The sequence below is a fragment of the Orcinus orca genome, chromosome 11 (assembly GCF_937001465.1).
Source record: "Orcinus orca chromosome 11, mOrcOrc1.1, whole genome shotgun sequence".
NCBI lineage: Eukaryota > Metazoa > Chordata > Mammalia > Artiodactyla > Delphinidae > Orcinus > Orcinus orca.
Window position 1 is genome coordinate 11,776,943 of NC_064569.1, and position 16,736 is coordinate 11,793,678.

The window sequence follows — 16,736 nt, forward strand, 5'->3', positions numbered from 1 at the left end:
AGGTCCATCCACCTCACTACAAATAACTCAATTTCGGTTCTTCTTATGGCTGAGTAATATTCCACTGTATATATGTGCCACATCTTCTTTATCCATTCATCTGTCAATGGACACTTGGGTTGCTTCCATGTCCTAGTTATTGTAAATAGAGCTGCAATGAACACTGTGGTAGATGACTCTTTTTGAATTATGGTTTTCTCGGGGTATATGCCCAGTAGTGGGATTGCTGGGTCGTATGGTAGTTCTATTTTTAGTTTTTTAAGGAACCTCCAAACTGTTCTCCATAGTGGCTGTATCAATTTACATTCCCACCAACAAGAGGGTTCCCTTTTCTCCACACCCTCTCCAGCATTTATTGTTTGTAGATTTTTTTGATGATGGCCATTCTGACCGCTGTGAGGTGATACCTCATTGTAGTTTTGATTTGAATTTCTCTAATGATTAGTGATGTTGAGCATCACTAATCATGTTGACAATGTGTTTGTTGGCCATCTGTATATCTTCTTTGGAGAAATGTCTATTTAGGTCTTCTGCCCATTTTTGGATTGGGTTGTTTGTTTTTTTGTTATTGAGCTGCATGAGCTGCTTGTATATTTTGGAGATTAATCCTCTGTCAGTTGCTTCATTTGCAAATATTTTCTCCCATTCTGAGGGTTGTCCTTTGGTCTTGTTTAAGGTTTCCTTTGCTGTGCAAAAGCTTTGAAGTTTCATTAGGTCCCATTTGTTTGTTTTTATTTCCATTTCTCTAGGAGGTGGGTCAAAAAGGATCTGCTGTGATTTATGTCATAGAGTATTCTGCCTATGTTTTGCTCAAGTTTCTGGCCTTACATTTAGGTCTTTAATCCATTTTGAGTTTATTTTTGTGTATGGTGTTAGGAAGTGTTCTAATTTCATTCTTTTACATGTAACTGTCCAGTTTTCCCAGCACCACTTATCGAAGAGGCTGTCTTTTCTCCATTGTATATTCTTGCCTCCTTTATCAAAGATAAGGGGACCATATGTGCGTGGGTTTATCTCTGGGCTTTTTATCTTGTTCCATTGATCTATTTTTCTGTTTTTTGTGCCAGTACCATACTGTCTTGATTACTGTAGCTTTGTACTATAGTCTGAAGTCAGGGAGCCTGATTCCTCCTGCTCCGTTTTTCTTTCTCAAGATTGCTTTGGCTATTTGGGGTCTTTTGTGTTTCCATACAAGTTGTGAAAATTTTTTGTTCTAGTTCCGTGAAAAATGCCATTGGTAATTTGATAGGGATTGCACTGAATCTGTAGATGGCTCTGGGTAGTATAGTCATTTTCCCAATTTCATTCTTCCAATCCAAGAACATGGTATATCTCTCCATCTGTTTGTATCATCTTTAATTTCTTCATCTGTGTCTTATAGTTTTCTGCATACAAGTCTTTTGTCTCCCTATGTAGGTTTATTCCTAGGTATTTTATTCTTTTTGTTGCAATGGTAAATGGGAGTGCTTCCTTAATTCCTCTTTCAGATTTTTCATCATTAGTGTATAGGAATGCAAGAGATTTCTGTGCATTAATTTTGTATCCTGCTACTTTATCAAATTCATTGATTAGCTCCAGTAGTTTTCTGGTAACATCTTTAGGATTCTCTAAGTATAGTATCATGTCACCTGCAAACAGTGACAGTTTCACTTCTTTTCTGATTTGAATTCCTTTTATTTCTTTTTCTTCTCTGATTGCTGTGGCTAAAACTTCCAAAACTATGTTGAATAATAGTGGTGAGAGTGGGCAACCTTGTCTTGTTCCTGATCTTAGTGGAAATGCTTTCAGTTTTTCACCATTGAGAATGATGTTGGCTGCTGGTTTGTCATATATGGCCTTTATTATGTTGAGATAAATTCCCTCTTTGCCCACTTTCTGGAGGGTTTTTATCATAAATGGGTGTTGAATTTTGTTGAAAGTTTTTCTGCATCTATTGAGATGACCATATGGTTTTGATCCTTCAATTTTTTAATGTGGTTTATCACATTGATTGATTTGTGTATATCGAAGAATCCTTGCATTCCTGAGATAAACCCCACTTGATCATGGTGTATGATCTGTTTAATGTGCTGTTGGATTCTGTTTGCTAGTATTTTGTGGAGGATTTTTGCATCTATGTTCATCAGTGATATTGCCCTGTATTTTTCTTTTTTTGTGTGAGATCTTTGTCTGGTTTTGGTATCAGGGTGATGGTGGCCTCATAGAATGAGTTTGGGACTGTTCCTCCCTCTGCTATATTTTGGAAGAGTTTGAGAAGGATTGTGTTAGCTCTTCTCTAAATGTTTGATAGAATTTGCCTGTGAATCCACCTGGTCCTGGGCTTTTGTTTGTTGAGAGATTTTTAATCACTGTTTCAATTTCAGTGCTTGTGATTGGTCTGTTTATATTTTCTATTTCTTCCTGGTTCAGTCTCAGAAGGTTGTGCTTTTCTAAGAATTTATCCATTTCTTCCAGGTTGTCCACTTTATTGGCATAGAGTTGCTTGTAGTAATCTCTCATGATCTTTTGTATTTCTGCAGTGTCAGTTGTTACTTCTCCTTTTTCATTTCTAATCCTATTGATTTGAGTCTTCTCCCTTTTTTTCTTGATGAGTCTGGCTAATGGTTTATCAATTCTGTTTATCTTCTCAAAGAACCAGCTTTTAGTTTTATCGATCTTTGCTATCATTTCCTTCATTTCTTTTTCATTTATTTCTGATCTGATCTTTATGATTTCTTTCCTTCTGCTAACTTTGGCTTTTTTTGTTCTTCTTTCTCTAATTGCTTTAGATGTATGGTTAGGCTGTTTATTTGAGATGTTTCTTGTTTCTTGAGGTAGGATTGTATTGCTATAAATTTCCCTCTTAGAACTGCTTTTGCTGCATCCCATAGGTTTTGGGTCGTTGTGTTTTCATTGTGATTTGTGTCTAGGTATTTTTTGATTTCCTCTTTGATTTCTCAGTGATCTCTTGGTTATTTAGTAGTGTATTGTTTAGCCTCCATATGTTTGTATTTTTTACAGATTTTTTCTTGTCATTGTTATCTAGTCTCATAGCATTGTGGTTGGAAAAGATACTTGATATGATTTCAATTTTCTATTTACCAATGCTTGATTTGTGACCCAAGATATGATCTATTCTGGAGAATGTTCCATGAGCACTTGAGAAGAAACTGTAATCTGCTGTTTTTGGATGGAAAGTCCTATAAATATTAGTAAAAGCCTATCTTGTTTAATGTATCATTTAAAGCTTGTGTTTCCTTATTTATTTTCATTTTGGATGATCTGTCCATTGGTGAAAGTGGGGTGTTAAAAGTCCCCTACTATATATGTGTTACTGTTGATTTCCCCTTTTATGGCTCTTAGCATTTGCCTTATGTACTGAGGTGCCTCATGTTGGATGCATAAATATTTACAATTGTTATATCTTCTTCTTCGATTGATCCCTTGATCATTATGTCGTGTCCTTTTTTGTCTCTTGTAATAGTCTTTATTTTAAAGTCTGTTTTGTCTGATATGAGAATTGCTACTCCAGCTTTCTTTTGATTTCCATTTACATGGAATATCTTTTTCCATCCCCTCACTTTCAGTCTGTATGTGTCCCTAGGTCTGAAGTTGGTCTCTTGTAGACAGTATATATATGGGTCTTGTTTTTGTATCCATTCAGCCATTCTATGTCTTTTGGTTGGAGCATTTAATCTATTTACATTTAATGTAATTATTGATATGTATGTTCCTATTACCATTTTCTTAATTGTTTTGAGTTTGCTATTGTAGGTCTTTTCCTTCTCTTGTGTTTCCTGCCTAGAGAAGTTCCTTTAACATTTGTTGTAAAGCTGGTTTGGTGGTGCTGAATTTTCTTAGTTTTTGCTTGTCTGTAAAGGTTTTAATTTCTCTGTTGAATCTGAATGAGATCTTGGCTGGGTAGAGTATCCTTGATTGTAGGTTTTTCCCTTTCATCACTTTAAATATATCCTGCCACACCCTTCTGGCTTGCAGAGTTTCAGCTGAGAAATCAGCTGTTAAGCTTATGGGGATTCCCATGTATATTATTTGTTGCTTTTCCCTTGCTGCTTTTAATATTTTTTCTTTGTATTTAATTTTTGATAGTTTGATTAATATGTGTCTTGGCATGTTTCTCCTTGGATTTATCTTGTATTGGACTCTCTGTGTTTCCTGGAGTTGATTGACTATTTCCTTTCCCATATTAGGGAAGTTTTCAAGTATAATCTCCTCAAATATTTTCTCAGTCCCTTTCTTTTTCTATTCTTCTCTGTCCCTTTCTTTTTCTATTCTTCTATTCTTCCTATAATTCAAATGTTAGTACGTGTAATGTTGTTCCAGAGGTCTCTGAGACTGTCCTCAATTCTTTTCATTCTTTTTTCTTTATTCTGCTCTGTGGTAGTTATATCCACTATTTTATCTTCCAGCTCACTTATCCGTTCTTCTGCCTCAGTTATTCTGCTATTGATTCCTTCTAGAGAATTTTAAATTTCATTTATTGTGTTTTTCATTATTGTTTGTTTGCTCTTTAGTTCTTCTAGGTCCTTGTTAAATATTTCTTGTATTTTCTCCATTCTATTTCCAAGATTTTGGATCATCTTTACTACCATTACTCTGAATTCTTTTTCAGGTAGACTGCCTATTTCCTCTTCATTTGTTTGGTCTGGTGGGTTTTTACTTTCCTCCTTCATCTGCTGTGTATTCCTCTGTCTTCTCATTTTGCTTAACTTACTGCATTTGTGGTCTCCTTTTCGCAGGCTGCACGTTCATACTTCCTATTGTTTTTGGTGTCTGCCCCCAGGGGGTAAGGTTTGTTCAGTGGGTTGTGTAGCCTTCCTGGTGGAGGAGACTGGTGCTTGTGTTCTGGTGGATGAGGCTGGATCTTGTCTTTCTGGTGGGCAGGACTGCATTTGGTGCTGTGTTTTGGGGTGTCTGTGAAGTATTATGATTTTAGGCAGCCTCTCTGCTAATGGCTGGGGTTGTGTTCCTGTCTTGCTAGTTGTTTGGCATGGGGTGTCCAGCACTTGAACCTGCTGGTCATTGAGTGGAGCTGGGTCTTAGCATTGAGATGGAGATCTCTTGGAGAGCTTTTGCTGTTTTATATTACAAGGGGCTGGGAGGTCTCTGGTGGACCAGTGTCCTCAACTCGGCTCTCCCACCTACGATGCTCAGGACTGACACCCGGCTGGAGCACCAAAACCCTGTCAGACACACAGCATGTTTTGTCAAACTGTATATGATTTGGACTTCCTTCGGGCTCTCTCAGCCATGTATTCTTATGAAGAGGAGTTGAACTAACCCGATGGGTCCTTTTTTCTTTGGCTGCAATGGGTCTTCATTGCTGCACGCAGGCTTTCTTTAGTTGCGTTGAGGAGGGACTACTCTTCCTTGTGGTGCATGGGCTTCTCATTGCGGTGTCTTCTCTTGTTGCGGAGCATGGGCTCTAGGCACATGGGCTTCAGTAGTTGTGGCATGCAGGGTCAGTAGTTGTGGCACGTGGGCTCTAGATCTCAGGCTCAGTAGCTGTTGCATGTGGGCTTAGTTGCTCTGTGACATGTTGGATCTTCCGGACCAGGGCTTGTGGTCCCCTGTCCTCTGCATTGGCAGGTGTATTCCTAACCCCTGCATCAGCAGGGAATCTCTAGATGGGTCCTTTGTGTCAAAAAAGGCCAAGATCAACTCATCAGAGAGAAGAGAGAGAGAAAAAATGGTGGTAGATAAAAAGTGGAGGGAGAGAAATGGGAAGAGCTTTGTAGACTTGGTTTGTTGGATGGGGGAGTTTTAGGTAGAGATTTGAGCTGTGGACAGAAAAGCTTTCAGGCAGCTGTAGGATGTGAGACATTGAGAGTAAGACATGGGAAAAGACAAGTCAGAATGGCTTTAGTTATGAATTGTATTGTTTTAGATAGTACAAGATTGTTTGAGAATAGCCAAAAAATTTTGAAATCGTTTTTGTATTTTTAAAATTTGTATATCTTGTAAAGACTAGACCACATGAAGCTTTAACTTACATTTGGATTTTAGGTAATTATGAGAAACAGTTATATAGATATTTCCCCCTTACTACTCAAGAAAAGTATTCTTTTTAAAAAATTAATTAATTAATATGTGGCTGTGTTGGCTCTTCATTGTTGCGCGCAGGCTTTCTCTAGTTGTGACGAGAGGACGTTGCTCTTCATTGCGGTGCATGGGCTTCTCATTGGGTGGCTTCTCCTGTTGTGGAGCACAGGCTCCAGGCGCTCAGGCTTCAGCAGTTGTGGCACACGGGCTCAGTAGTTGTGGCTCATAGTCTTAGTTGCTCCGCGGCATGTGGGATCTGCCCAGATCAGGGCTCAAACCCATGTCCCCTTGCATTGGCAGGTGGATTCTTAACCACTGTGCCACCAGGGAAGTCCAAGAAAAGTATTCTTTCGTGAAGAGAATATTTGAAGACACTCCCAGAACTGACAACAAAGATATGAGAGAGACAGTGATATGATTACCAGGTTTTTTTTTAGCTTGTACAGGAATTTCCTCATGTGAGATGGTCAGTATGGTATAACCCAGGCAACGGAAGCTATAGAGAAATACAAGATCTCCTATTCCACCTGTCTCAGGAGGAAAAGCAAATCATGGCCACACCTTCAGAGCCAGAAGTAGCCTCATGTTTTTAGTCATCCATCATCCATCCATCCATGAATCCGTCTTACAAATTTATTGAGCATTTACTATGTGCCAACACAAAGCTGGAAATATAGTGGAGAAAAATGCAGATATAGATCCTACTCTCATGAATAAAGTGTGTTCTTAGATCACAAATTTAATCAGTGGCCCTTCCTCTATAGACATTTGTTTAGGCAACCAGCTGGCCCTAGAGAAGACCAAGTGATGTGTTTTCTCATTGGACTGACATTTTTTTTTTTTCAGGTAAAAATCACATTTTCCTTTTAATTGACACCGTTTCCTCTCTTGGGTGCTACTTTGGTAATGATTAGGTCCCCACCTCTCAAGAACATTGCATCTGAACAGGCTGAGACAGAGCCACTGTGAACACAGACCCCAAACCAGGGCTTTTGGAATAACAAGAACAGAAAAAAAAACAGCCTTTCTCTTCACTTACAAAGGAGTCACTCAGAGGGTCCAAAGCTCTGTTTTCCAAATGTAGAAAACCTGGAGCTCAATGCAAACTGGAAACCAAAATATATCAGAAATGAAGCATAGTGCTTCGTCGAATCCTCAAGGTCTGATCTTCCTGCCTCTTCTACAAGGAATGGCCCGACTCCAGTATTTTTAAAGGAAGATGTTTTGTTTCTATTTCACTTTCCAACTAGCTATCAAATCTACTAAAAGGGATACAATGAATCAGAATAAGTCCGCTCACTCACAAGACACTCCCAGATAATGATTATTGGTTGCTGAGTTTATTCAGCACATTATTTCAAAGCGGCAAAATTCAGGACAATCTGAGAAGAGAATTCAAAAGCGGCAGCTACATTTGCTGATAGGTTCATGCGAGACACACATTCATACAACCCGTTTTTCAGTGTATGTCAAGGGGCCAAGACCCCTGATCAGCACAATAAGTTATTTTGTCCATTACAGTGCACAGCACAACAGAGGCAGGGACACTTTCTTGGAGATGTTCACACGCTCTGAAGGAGGCCGGAGCCCAGCGCCCCGGGCCCTCATTAGCTGGACCCCTCCTCTTCTTTGGTTACGGTGGCCTCAGAGGCAGCCGTTTCCTCTAATCGATCCGCTGGCTTCTCCTCTTTCTCCTGGGGATAGAGGTCCGGGTACTTCTGCATGTGCTCCTGCATGGCGCGGAGTTGGTCTACACAGTCCGACCCCTTGACATCCTCTGCTGCAGTGGAAGCAGGAAAAGCCCACCTTGAACTGTTCCCCACGCGGGCCGCTGGCCATCCCCCCAAGGCACGGGCAGTTCCAGCTGATGTTGTCTCCGTGGGGCAGCATCCGTCCGTGCTCCTCGTACGGATCATTGGGGTCGTCGGCCGCCAGCTCCGCGTTCCTTGGAGTTTCATGGTCTTCTCTGGTTACAAATATGCTTCGATCCTTCCCTTCCTGCTGGCTGTAGGCCGTGGTGCAGCCCGGCGCCCCGACCTCGCGGCGATTGTGGACGTGGCCTCACGCCGTGACCTCTCCGCTACGGGGCGGGTGGCTTTGGAGCGACATTTTTATGGGCACTCAGCAGTACTTTTGTTTGCAGAACATTGCAAAAAACACTGATGAGAAGCTCAGACTTCAGGGAGAGAATGAAGGAGGAGGAAGGTTGACAGAGCTGCCAGGAATTGCTGTGGGGAGAAGCTTCTCAGAATGGTATGTCCTGGAACATACACCAAAAGAGTTATCCCTTTTCTATAGTATTTCTGTGACTAAAATAATGGTACAGTAATAATGAAGCTAATATATATCCCCACTAATTCCACATCTTCTGCTCTCTGTCTTTCTTATCCTTTCTCTAAGTCTTTTTCAGACTGCTACTAGGCATGTTGTCTTTTTGAGAAATTTTCTTGGCTCCTGTTAGATTTTTTTCTTTCAGTTCCATGAGATTCAGGTTTATTTACAAAATGTTGGTTTTATGAGTTCATATTATTCTTTTACTGGCAGCTCTAAAACCCTTTCTCTTTCCAGTAAAGGGAAAAAGGCAAAGAAGAGTTAGGAAGCAACATCTCTGAAGATAAAAAACAGAAATCACTTTCTAGGACATCAAAAGGCAATGAATTGAGAAACACCTAGCCAATTTCATGAGACAGTGCTGATCTCTTAGCTCTGTTCTAAGGGAAGCCCTTTGCATGGATTCTACATGTCAGATTTATTAATCCACATAGCTTCCCATCCATCAAATCCCTGTCTTTTTCTTAATTTGTCTTCGCTGAACTAAATGAAAATCAATCTTTGTTGAACTCAAGTTTGGGAGAGCATCTAGGGAAGTCAGGGCACAAACTTCTGGGGAAAGGCGAAGTCTGGAGGTTAGCTGAGCTCTTGGTTCAGAACAGCTGTAATTTTTCTATTCTTCCTGTATAGATGATTTCCTCTACCCTTTTCTTTTCTATTAAAAGCTTCATTTTAAAAAATATGATAACAGATATCAAATAAAATTATACAACTATCCAAGTAATATTGATATATCATACATCGTCTTTGCTACATACTAAGTACTGTGATAATCACTTTTTATTCACTGTGTTCTTTACTTCTCATAATAATCCTACATACTGAGTATAATTATTCACATATTATATATGAGAAACTTAAGGCTCTAAGAGGTTACATATATATATATATATATTTTTTTTTTTTAAATGAAAGCTTCTTTCTTTATTTTTGGCTGTGTTGGGTTTTCGTTTCTGTGCGAGGGCTTTCTCTAGTTGCGGCGAGCAGGGGCCACTCTTCATCGCGGTGCGTGGGTCTCTTACTGTCACGGCCTCTCTTGTTGCGGAGCACAAGCTCCAGACGCACAGGCTCAGTAGTTGTGGCTCACAGGCCTAGTTGCTCCACGGCATGTGGGATCTTCCCAGACCAGGGCTCGAACCCGTGTCGCCTGCACTGGCAGGCAGATTCTCAACCACTGCGCCACCAGGGAAGCCTCAGAGGTTACATATTTAATCCAAGGTCACACAGCAATTAAATGGCAAAGATGGGATTCAAACACAGGGCTGTTTGATTTAGAAGAATATGATTTTAACCACTGATACAATCATACAGTATTCCCTAATGTTCTGATACTTACTTAAATAATTCTGTGATTGTGTCTACAGGGATCCTTGAGTTCCCAGTTTCAGAGCTAAAGATAAAATTAAACAAAGATATACATACTTAACATAATGATTTATTCAATGTCCTTTAAAATATGACAATAGAGGGCTTCCCTGGTGGCGCAGTGGTTGAGAGTACGCCTGCCGATTCAGAGGACACGGGTTCGTGCCCCGGTCCGGGAAGATCCCACATGCCACGGAGCGGCTGGGCCTGTGAGCCATGGCCGCTGAGCCTGTGCGTCCGGAGCCTGTGCTCTGCAACGGGAGAGGCCACAACAGTGAGACGCCCGTGTACCGCAAAAAAAAAAAAAAGACAATAGAAATTAAGGATTTGCATATTGCCACTTAATCCCAGATAGTTAAATGACTTATAAAATCAGAGAAAGGGATGCTTTAGGTATTGGAACCTAAGTCCCTCATTTCTTTATCCAGCACTCTGCACAGTAAACTGTCTTGTCCAAACAAGCTCCAACTCAAATATGTTGCTTCTTAAAACTTTCATCTCACTTCAGGAATCACCAAGTCTCACTTCAGGAATCACCAAGTCTCATCCCAGTCTATGAACACTCATGTTTGCTGACTGTCATCTGGTTTGGTATAAGAATACAGGCTCCATGGTGTCTACAAAGCCAACTTCTACAGTTACTTAGACCCCAAGCAAAACTGGAAATCTGGGCTTAATTTACAAGATGCTCCTTCAACTCAAAGCAAAATAGAGAACAGGTTCTGCGACTCCTATCTTTTTGGGCCTTATAAAACTTGACTCACAGGACAGTTGGATGGATTAAATAGGACACACATGTAGAGCACCTCCATTAATCACTGGCACGTAATGTCATGGAGTACACACACACACACACACACACACACACACACAATGTTATTTCCAAAAAGATAGGTTTAACTCCATTGGTTTAGTGTTATTTTGGTTTTCCCCCAATAGTCAAGGAATAGATTGTTAAAAATGACCAAAGCAGAGGAGAGTAGACAAAAAGTGGGAGTGATTGAATCAGCAAGGTCTCGTCCAATGGGAACTAAATTGGAAGCTGAAAGAGCTCAATTTAGTTCTGACACTGCCATGCAATGCCTATGTGACTTTTGAAAAAATCGTTTAATTCTCTTTCTAAACGTGTGTTGAAATAGACTGCTATAATTGTGTGCTTCTAGATTATTTCATCCTTGGAATAGATAAACAAGATAGAGAAATAATTATATAATCCAGGGTTTGAAGGAACACTGTGTTCTTAATGCTATTTTGAAAGTGGTTCTTCCAGGGCTGACTGGTGTTTGGGTGTCCACCCTTGAGCTTGAAAACCACTAGCAAGATGCCTTGCAAAAATTTCACTCAAATCACCACCTCCCAGCTAGCCCTCTCTGCTGTCATTTCCCAGTGCTGTCAAATAACTTCATTCATTCAAGTTGGACACTGATATGCTTTGAAATCCTTGGGACAAAAGAAAGCAATCTTTTTAGCCGGGGTTTGGTCGGTGGAGAAAAATCTCATGGCAGAGATCTGAAACTACAGTTCCTCTCCTTTGTTTCATCATCTAGTCACTGCAAACCCTGGAAATAGGATGAAATTCAGAAAAAGTTGGAAGAGGACAGAAAGGAAAAATTTCCAGGTTAGTAGTAGGGAGAGTATAGTGCAGAACACGTCTGCTGGTCAAGGTAAGAAGTGAACAGGCTGTGAAATAAGAGATTGTTTCCACATCTGACTCCTCCCTGATAGAATTGTGATGGAAAATGCTGCAGCGAAATGTGGGTTGGGATGACCTGTGGAAATGTAATTTAGCCTGCCCACTGCTGTTCACTTAAACAGTCCTGTAACCAGTGCTTGTCTGAATCTTGGTGGCATCATCCCTGACTCTGATTCTTCCAATTTATCATTCTCCCTGTTTCCTGTCTTTCTTGTAATCTTACATTATTTTTTTCTGGCCACTATGAAATTTTAAAAGAGATTTTTATTTTGTTGAGGGGATGAAGGGATTTTTCATTGGAGTGCTTTCTCTGGCTTTTGGTAGGAGATAAATGAGTGCAAGTAAGAATGGGATCAAAAGGAAGGGAAGAGAAACTAAAGGGAACAAGATGTAATTTTTGGTTTTGTTTTGTTTTGAGAGAGCAACAGAAGGGCAGGAGAAATGGATATGGGGTGGGGACCGGGATGAGTAAGGAGGAGAGTCTGGCGTGAACACTTGCTCTCTCACCAGACTGTGAGGTTTTTGAGGTTACCCGCTGGATCTTTCTTTTTTTTTTAATTTATTTTTTATACAGCAGGTTCTTATTAGTTATATACTTTATACATATTAGTGTATATATGTCAATCCCAATCTCCCAGTTCATCCCCCCCGCCACCAACTTTCCCTCCTTGGTGTCCATACATTTGTTCTCTACATCTGTGTCTCTATTTCTGCCTTGCAAACCAGTTCATCTATACCATTTTTCTAGATCTCACATATATGTGTTAATCTACGATATTTGTTTTTCTCTTTCTGACTGACTTCACTCTGTATGACAGTCTCTAGGTCCATCCACGTCTCTACAAATGATCCAGTTTCATTCCTTTTCATGGCTGAGTAATATTCCATTGTATATACGTACCACATCTTCTTTATCCATTCGTCTGTCGATGGGCATTTAGGTTGCTTCCATGACCTTAGCCACTGGATCTTATTCATCTTTCTAACATACAACAGCTGCCCAGTGCTTGAATTGAGTCAGTAGCCTATCCCTTTTATATCCCCAATTCTCTGGTGACATAGTAGATAGTGGAAAAGAGCATGCGCTTTGTAGTCAGCAGGACTGAATTTGAATTCTGCCCTGTCACTTAGTGATCTCTGCCATTTCTCTGCTTCTCATTTTCTTTATCTGAAAAAAATGGGGATGCTGATGGAAAATAGTTTATAAAGTTGTAGTGAGGATTAAATAAGATAATGCATGTGAGCATCTAGCAGGCACAGTGTTGGCATATGGTAAATGTTCCATGAAAGTAGTTCTTATTATTCTTGCTAATTAGTGATGTGACCCTGGATAAGTCATTTCCTCACTGTAGCATGTGAAGGATGACAATTGTTACATAAAGTGTTGTAAAGATTTAATGAGATAATCCTTGTAAACTACCCAGTAAGTGTCTGTAATATAGTAGTTGCTCATTAAATGTTAGTTCCCTTCCTTATATTCCCAGCTGTCTGTCCCATTCTTTTCTTTCACTTTTCCTCTGAATGTAACCAGTTCTCTAGCCAAACTGAACAACTTGTTCTAAGATGTCCTTCAGTGTTTGTCATCACATCTTTGCTCATTTAATTGTGTAATCTCTTTTTCTGCATTCCTGTCTCTGTCTATTGCAACCTTGGGCATCTTTTAAGGCTTATCTCAAATACCACCTGCTTCACTATGTATTACATAAGTAAGCTTCCCAACTAGGTTATCTCTCCTTCCCTAAACACTCCCTTAGCATTCTGTTTTATTTCTTTAGTAGTGCACACCTTCTTCCTCTCTGAATTACAGGCATTTCTCTTCTCCGTATGTGCCACACACCCTTTCCTCAGCTATTGATGATACAATCACAGGTCTCTTCCCCTTCTCACCCCAGGCACATTTATCCACCAGGGTCCAACTGACTATCTAGGAAACTGTCATCTCTGGAAAGACTGGATTCTTTCTTGCTGAAAGAAGGAAAAGACTCTCTTGTTGAATTCACATATTGAGTTAAATGCCTCTGATGTGTCCTCATAGTAACCCTAGGACACCCTTTCATAAATCACACCCGGTTTCACTGCAAAATACTGAAATTGTCTGTTTACATGACAATGAATTTTAAGCTCCTCAAAGGGAAGTCAGGGCTTGTATTCTATTCATCTTTGTAGCCCTAGTCCCATACACATTGTCTTACCTGCAAACCTTGTTCAGTGCTTGAAAACTGTAAGAGCTCAGTGAAGTTACCCTTAACAATCCACTCCCGCAGTCTATCATAACACACACTAAATATATCTCTGCTGTTTAGTTGAAGGATAAATTTAATTCCTTGCAAAGATAGGAAATTGCTATAATCTGAAACACAAAATAATTATAAGTATGCTCAAAAAAGGGAAAAATACTATTTCATTCGTATTTTTTCTGCCTTTGGCTTATATGGTAATCCAACTATTAAATTAGCTGATTATCCACTTTGTGAAATAGCAATGTTCCTGAAAAATTTTCAGATGATAACATTGTAAAATCAAATTATAGTGTAAGTACAGGAAAAACTGTCCTTTCTCTTCAAAGAAAATCACTTGAGTAGCAAGAATTCCTCTGGAAGAGTAAAACAAGAAATGTTCCCTTACTGTGTGTGGGATGTAAATTTTCCCCTTGCGGGTTTTTCTTTCCGTGTAGGTTTTTACACATGGATCTGCTGGAGTGAACCTGTATATACAAGTTGAGGTCATAGAAAGAAACTGACTCCATGAACAGCACCAAACGTTTGCAGATTACAGATATAAGAATTTCAGTGGGGCTTCCCTGGTGGCTCAGTGGTTGACAATCCGCCTGCCAAAGCAGGGGACATGGGTTTGAGCCTGGTCTGGGAAGATGCCGCATGCTGCAGAGCAACTAAGCCTGTGCGCCACAACTACTGAGCCTGTGCCCTAGAACCCGTGAGCCACAACTAATGAGCCCATGGGCCACAACTACTGAAGCTCACATGCTTTGAGCCTGTGCTCTGCAACAAGAGAAGCCACCGCAATGAGAAGCCCGCACACCACAACGAAGAGTAGCCCTCACTCGCAACTAGAGAAAGCCCATGTGCAGCAATGAAGACTCAACACAGCCAAAAAAAAAAAAAAAAAAATCAATCAATCAATCAATTTATATAAAAAAAGAATTTCAATGGACAGAAAACAAGAATATAGGAAGATGGCCAAAAGGCCATCATTAAATAAATAATTAAATTAACTACTTTTTTCATTAAGTTAAAAAATGAATAATATTTATTAAACAGTTTCATTTCTTTCTTGTCTTCGCTTTTTTTCTGGTCACCAAAACAAGCCTCTCATCTATGCCAACTATCTTAAAACAAAGCACAACTTTTGTTAGAAAAGGAAAAATGTGAATGTCTTATCTAGAAGTAATATACAAAAAGTTCATTCACAAAAAAGAGAGACTAAGGCTATCTCCTCTCTCTCTACGTGCAATTTTTTTTACGCTCACTGAACATTTGCTGAATAGCTGAAAGGAAGAAAATTTTGTGCCATTTTCGCCTTTCCCAGAAGTTGTGCTGTATTTCTTGGAATGAATTTCAGTACTTTCTTTCCGTCTTCAGATGACATATGAACTTTCTCACAAGGTCAGCAGCCAGAGGTGGAGGATTTGTGGGGATACACATTTTGAAGCCAAAGATTCTTGGGAACGAGAAATAACTCAAATACAGATATGGGCTGTTCTCTATACCGTGGAATCCTGAGAAGAGCAGGGCTTAAATACTTAATATGTTGGTGCCAGGAATAAATCAAATGGACAATGGTGCAAAAGTAAAAATGTTCCTGCAACAGCTGGAGGTCAGTTGGCAACTTTAACTTGGACTTCTCAGCCTTCCATTTGGTCTTCATATTGTGCTTTGTACCTAAACTCACCCCTTCGAGGGCCAGGCACAGTTCCTCTGGCTGAGATTTTTCCTGTGTGTGCTCAAGGAGAAGTAAAAAAACGGACTCACTGCTCCTCGTGCCAGCGTGTCTTTCTGTTGCACAAAAAGAAAGCGACCACATGGACTGCCATGAAGAGATTTGGCAAACCTGGCTTGTAGGGTTGATTTCCATATGGTGTAAGATTAGAATTAATTATTCAAATTAGGGCAGTTAAAGAACCCTCAGGCATTTTGAATGTTTTGGAAAAGAAAAAAAAGCTCAAGAAAGGAAAAGATACTGGAACATTTCAGTGAATATCTAAATAAATTTATACAGGTCCGGGCATATAACTTATTATTTAAACTCTCTAATCTAGAACTTAAATGATACTTTAAAGAAAAAATTCCCACTAGTGACATGCACAAAAATTGATTAAAAAAATAGAATATATGCATACAAAAGAAGCAATTCTTAGTACTCTTCAAAGAGGATTAGGATAAAAAGTATGCAAACAACTGAGCAAGTCTATAATAAAAACCCATAATAAATGCATGTAAATACAAAGTATAGTCTAAAATATTATCTTGATAAAGAGAATATAGTTTATCTTTACAAAGTTCTTATGGGGATGCTTGGAACTGTCAACTGACTTGTCCAAAAAGATGTCATGGCTTGGATGCCTTGGGTTTTACCTGACTTCAAACAGTTCTCTGTGTGCATGTTTATATGTGAGTGTAGATATAATTTGTATTGGATTATATATCATTTATATTAGATTATAAGTATCTAAAAAGTGAAGATTATGTATTTTAACATACATAATATCTGTATTCTAATATAACACATGATGCATTGCTTGGCAAGTAGTAAGCACTTAATAATTATTTGCTAGATAGAATTTATAAAAACAAGTCAACATATTACTGACAAGGCAGTTTCTAAGCACAATAATGATAATTCATTCACTTGCTAATTCTTCTACAAGACTTTTTTCTTTCACACACACACACTGTATTTTATTTTTACAAGAGATAAATAAACTGACAGCAAGCATTGTAAATGGATGACCACAAGAAAAGCAACAATGATTGCAATCACCAAACATGAAACACACTCATACTACGTCATAATATTGACATTTAGTCCAGTAATCCTCCACTGTAACAGCTCCTTTACTTTGCAGTGAAAATTGATTTCTACAAGACTTTTAAACTACTACTTACTTTATTCCAGATACTGTTTTTTTTAATTTTCTCTTGTTAACTTTTTTTTTAAATTTTTATTGGAGTATAGTTGATTTACAATATTGTGTTAGTTTCAGGTGTACAGCAAAGTGAATCAGTTATACATATATCCACTCTTTTTTTTGTTTGTTTAGATTCTTTTCCCATATAGGCCCTTACAGAGT

At 39.2% G+C, this 16,736-nt stretch overlaps 1 pseudogene; it reads right to left on the bottom strand.

Moving 5' to 3' along the window:
- Nucleotides 1–7,646: 7,646 nt before the first annotated feature.
- On the bottom strand, nucleotides 7,647–16,048 carry LOC101274061 (mitochondrial intermembrane space import and assembly protein 40-like; annotated as a pseudogene).
- Between the last annotated feature and the right edge of the window lie 688 nt (nucleotides 16,049–16,736).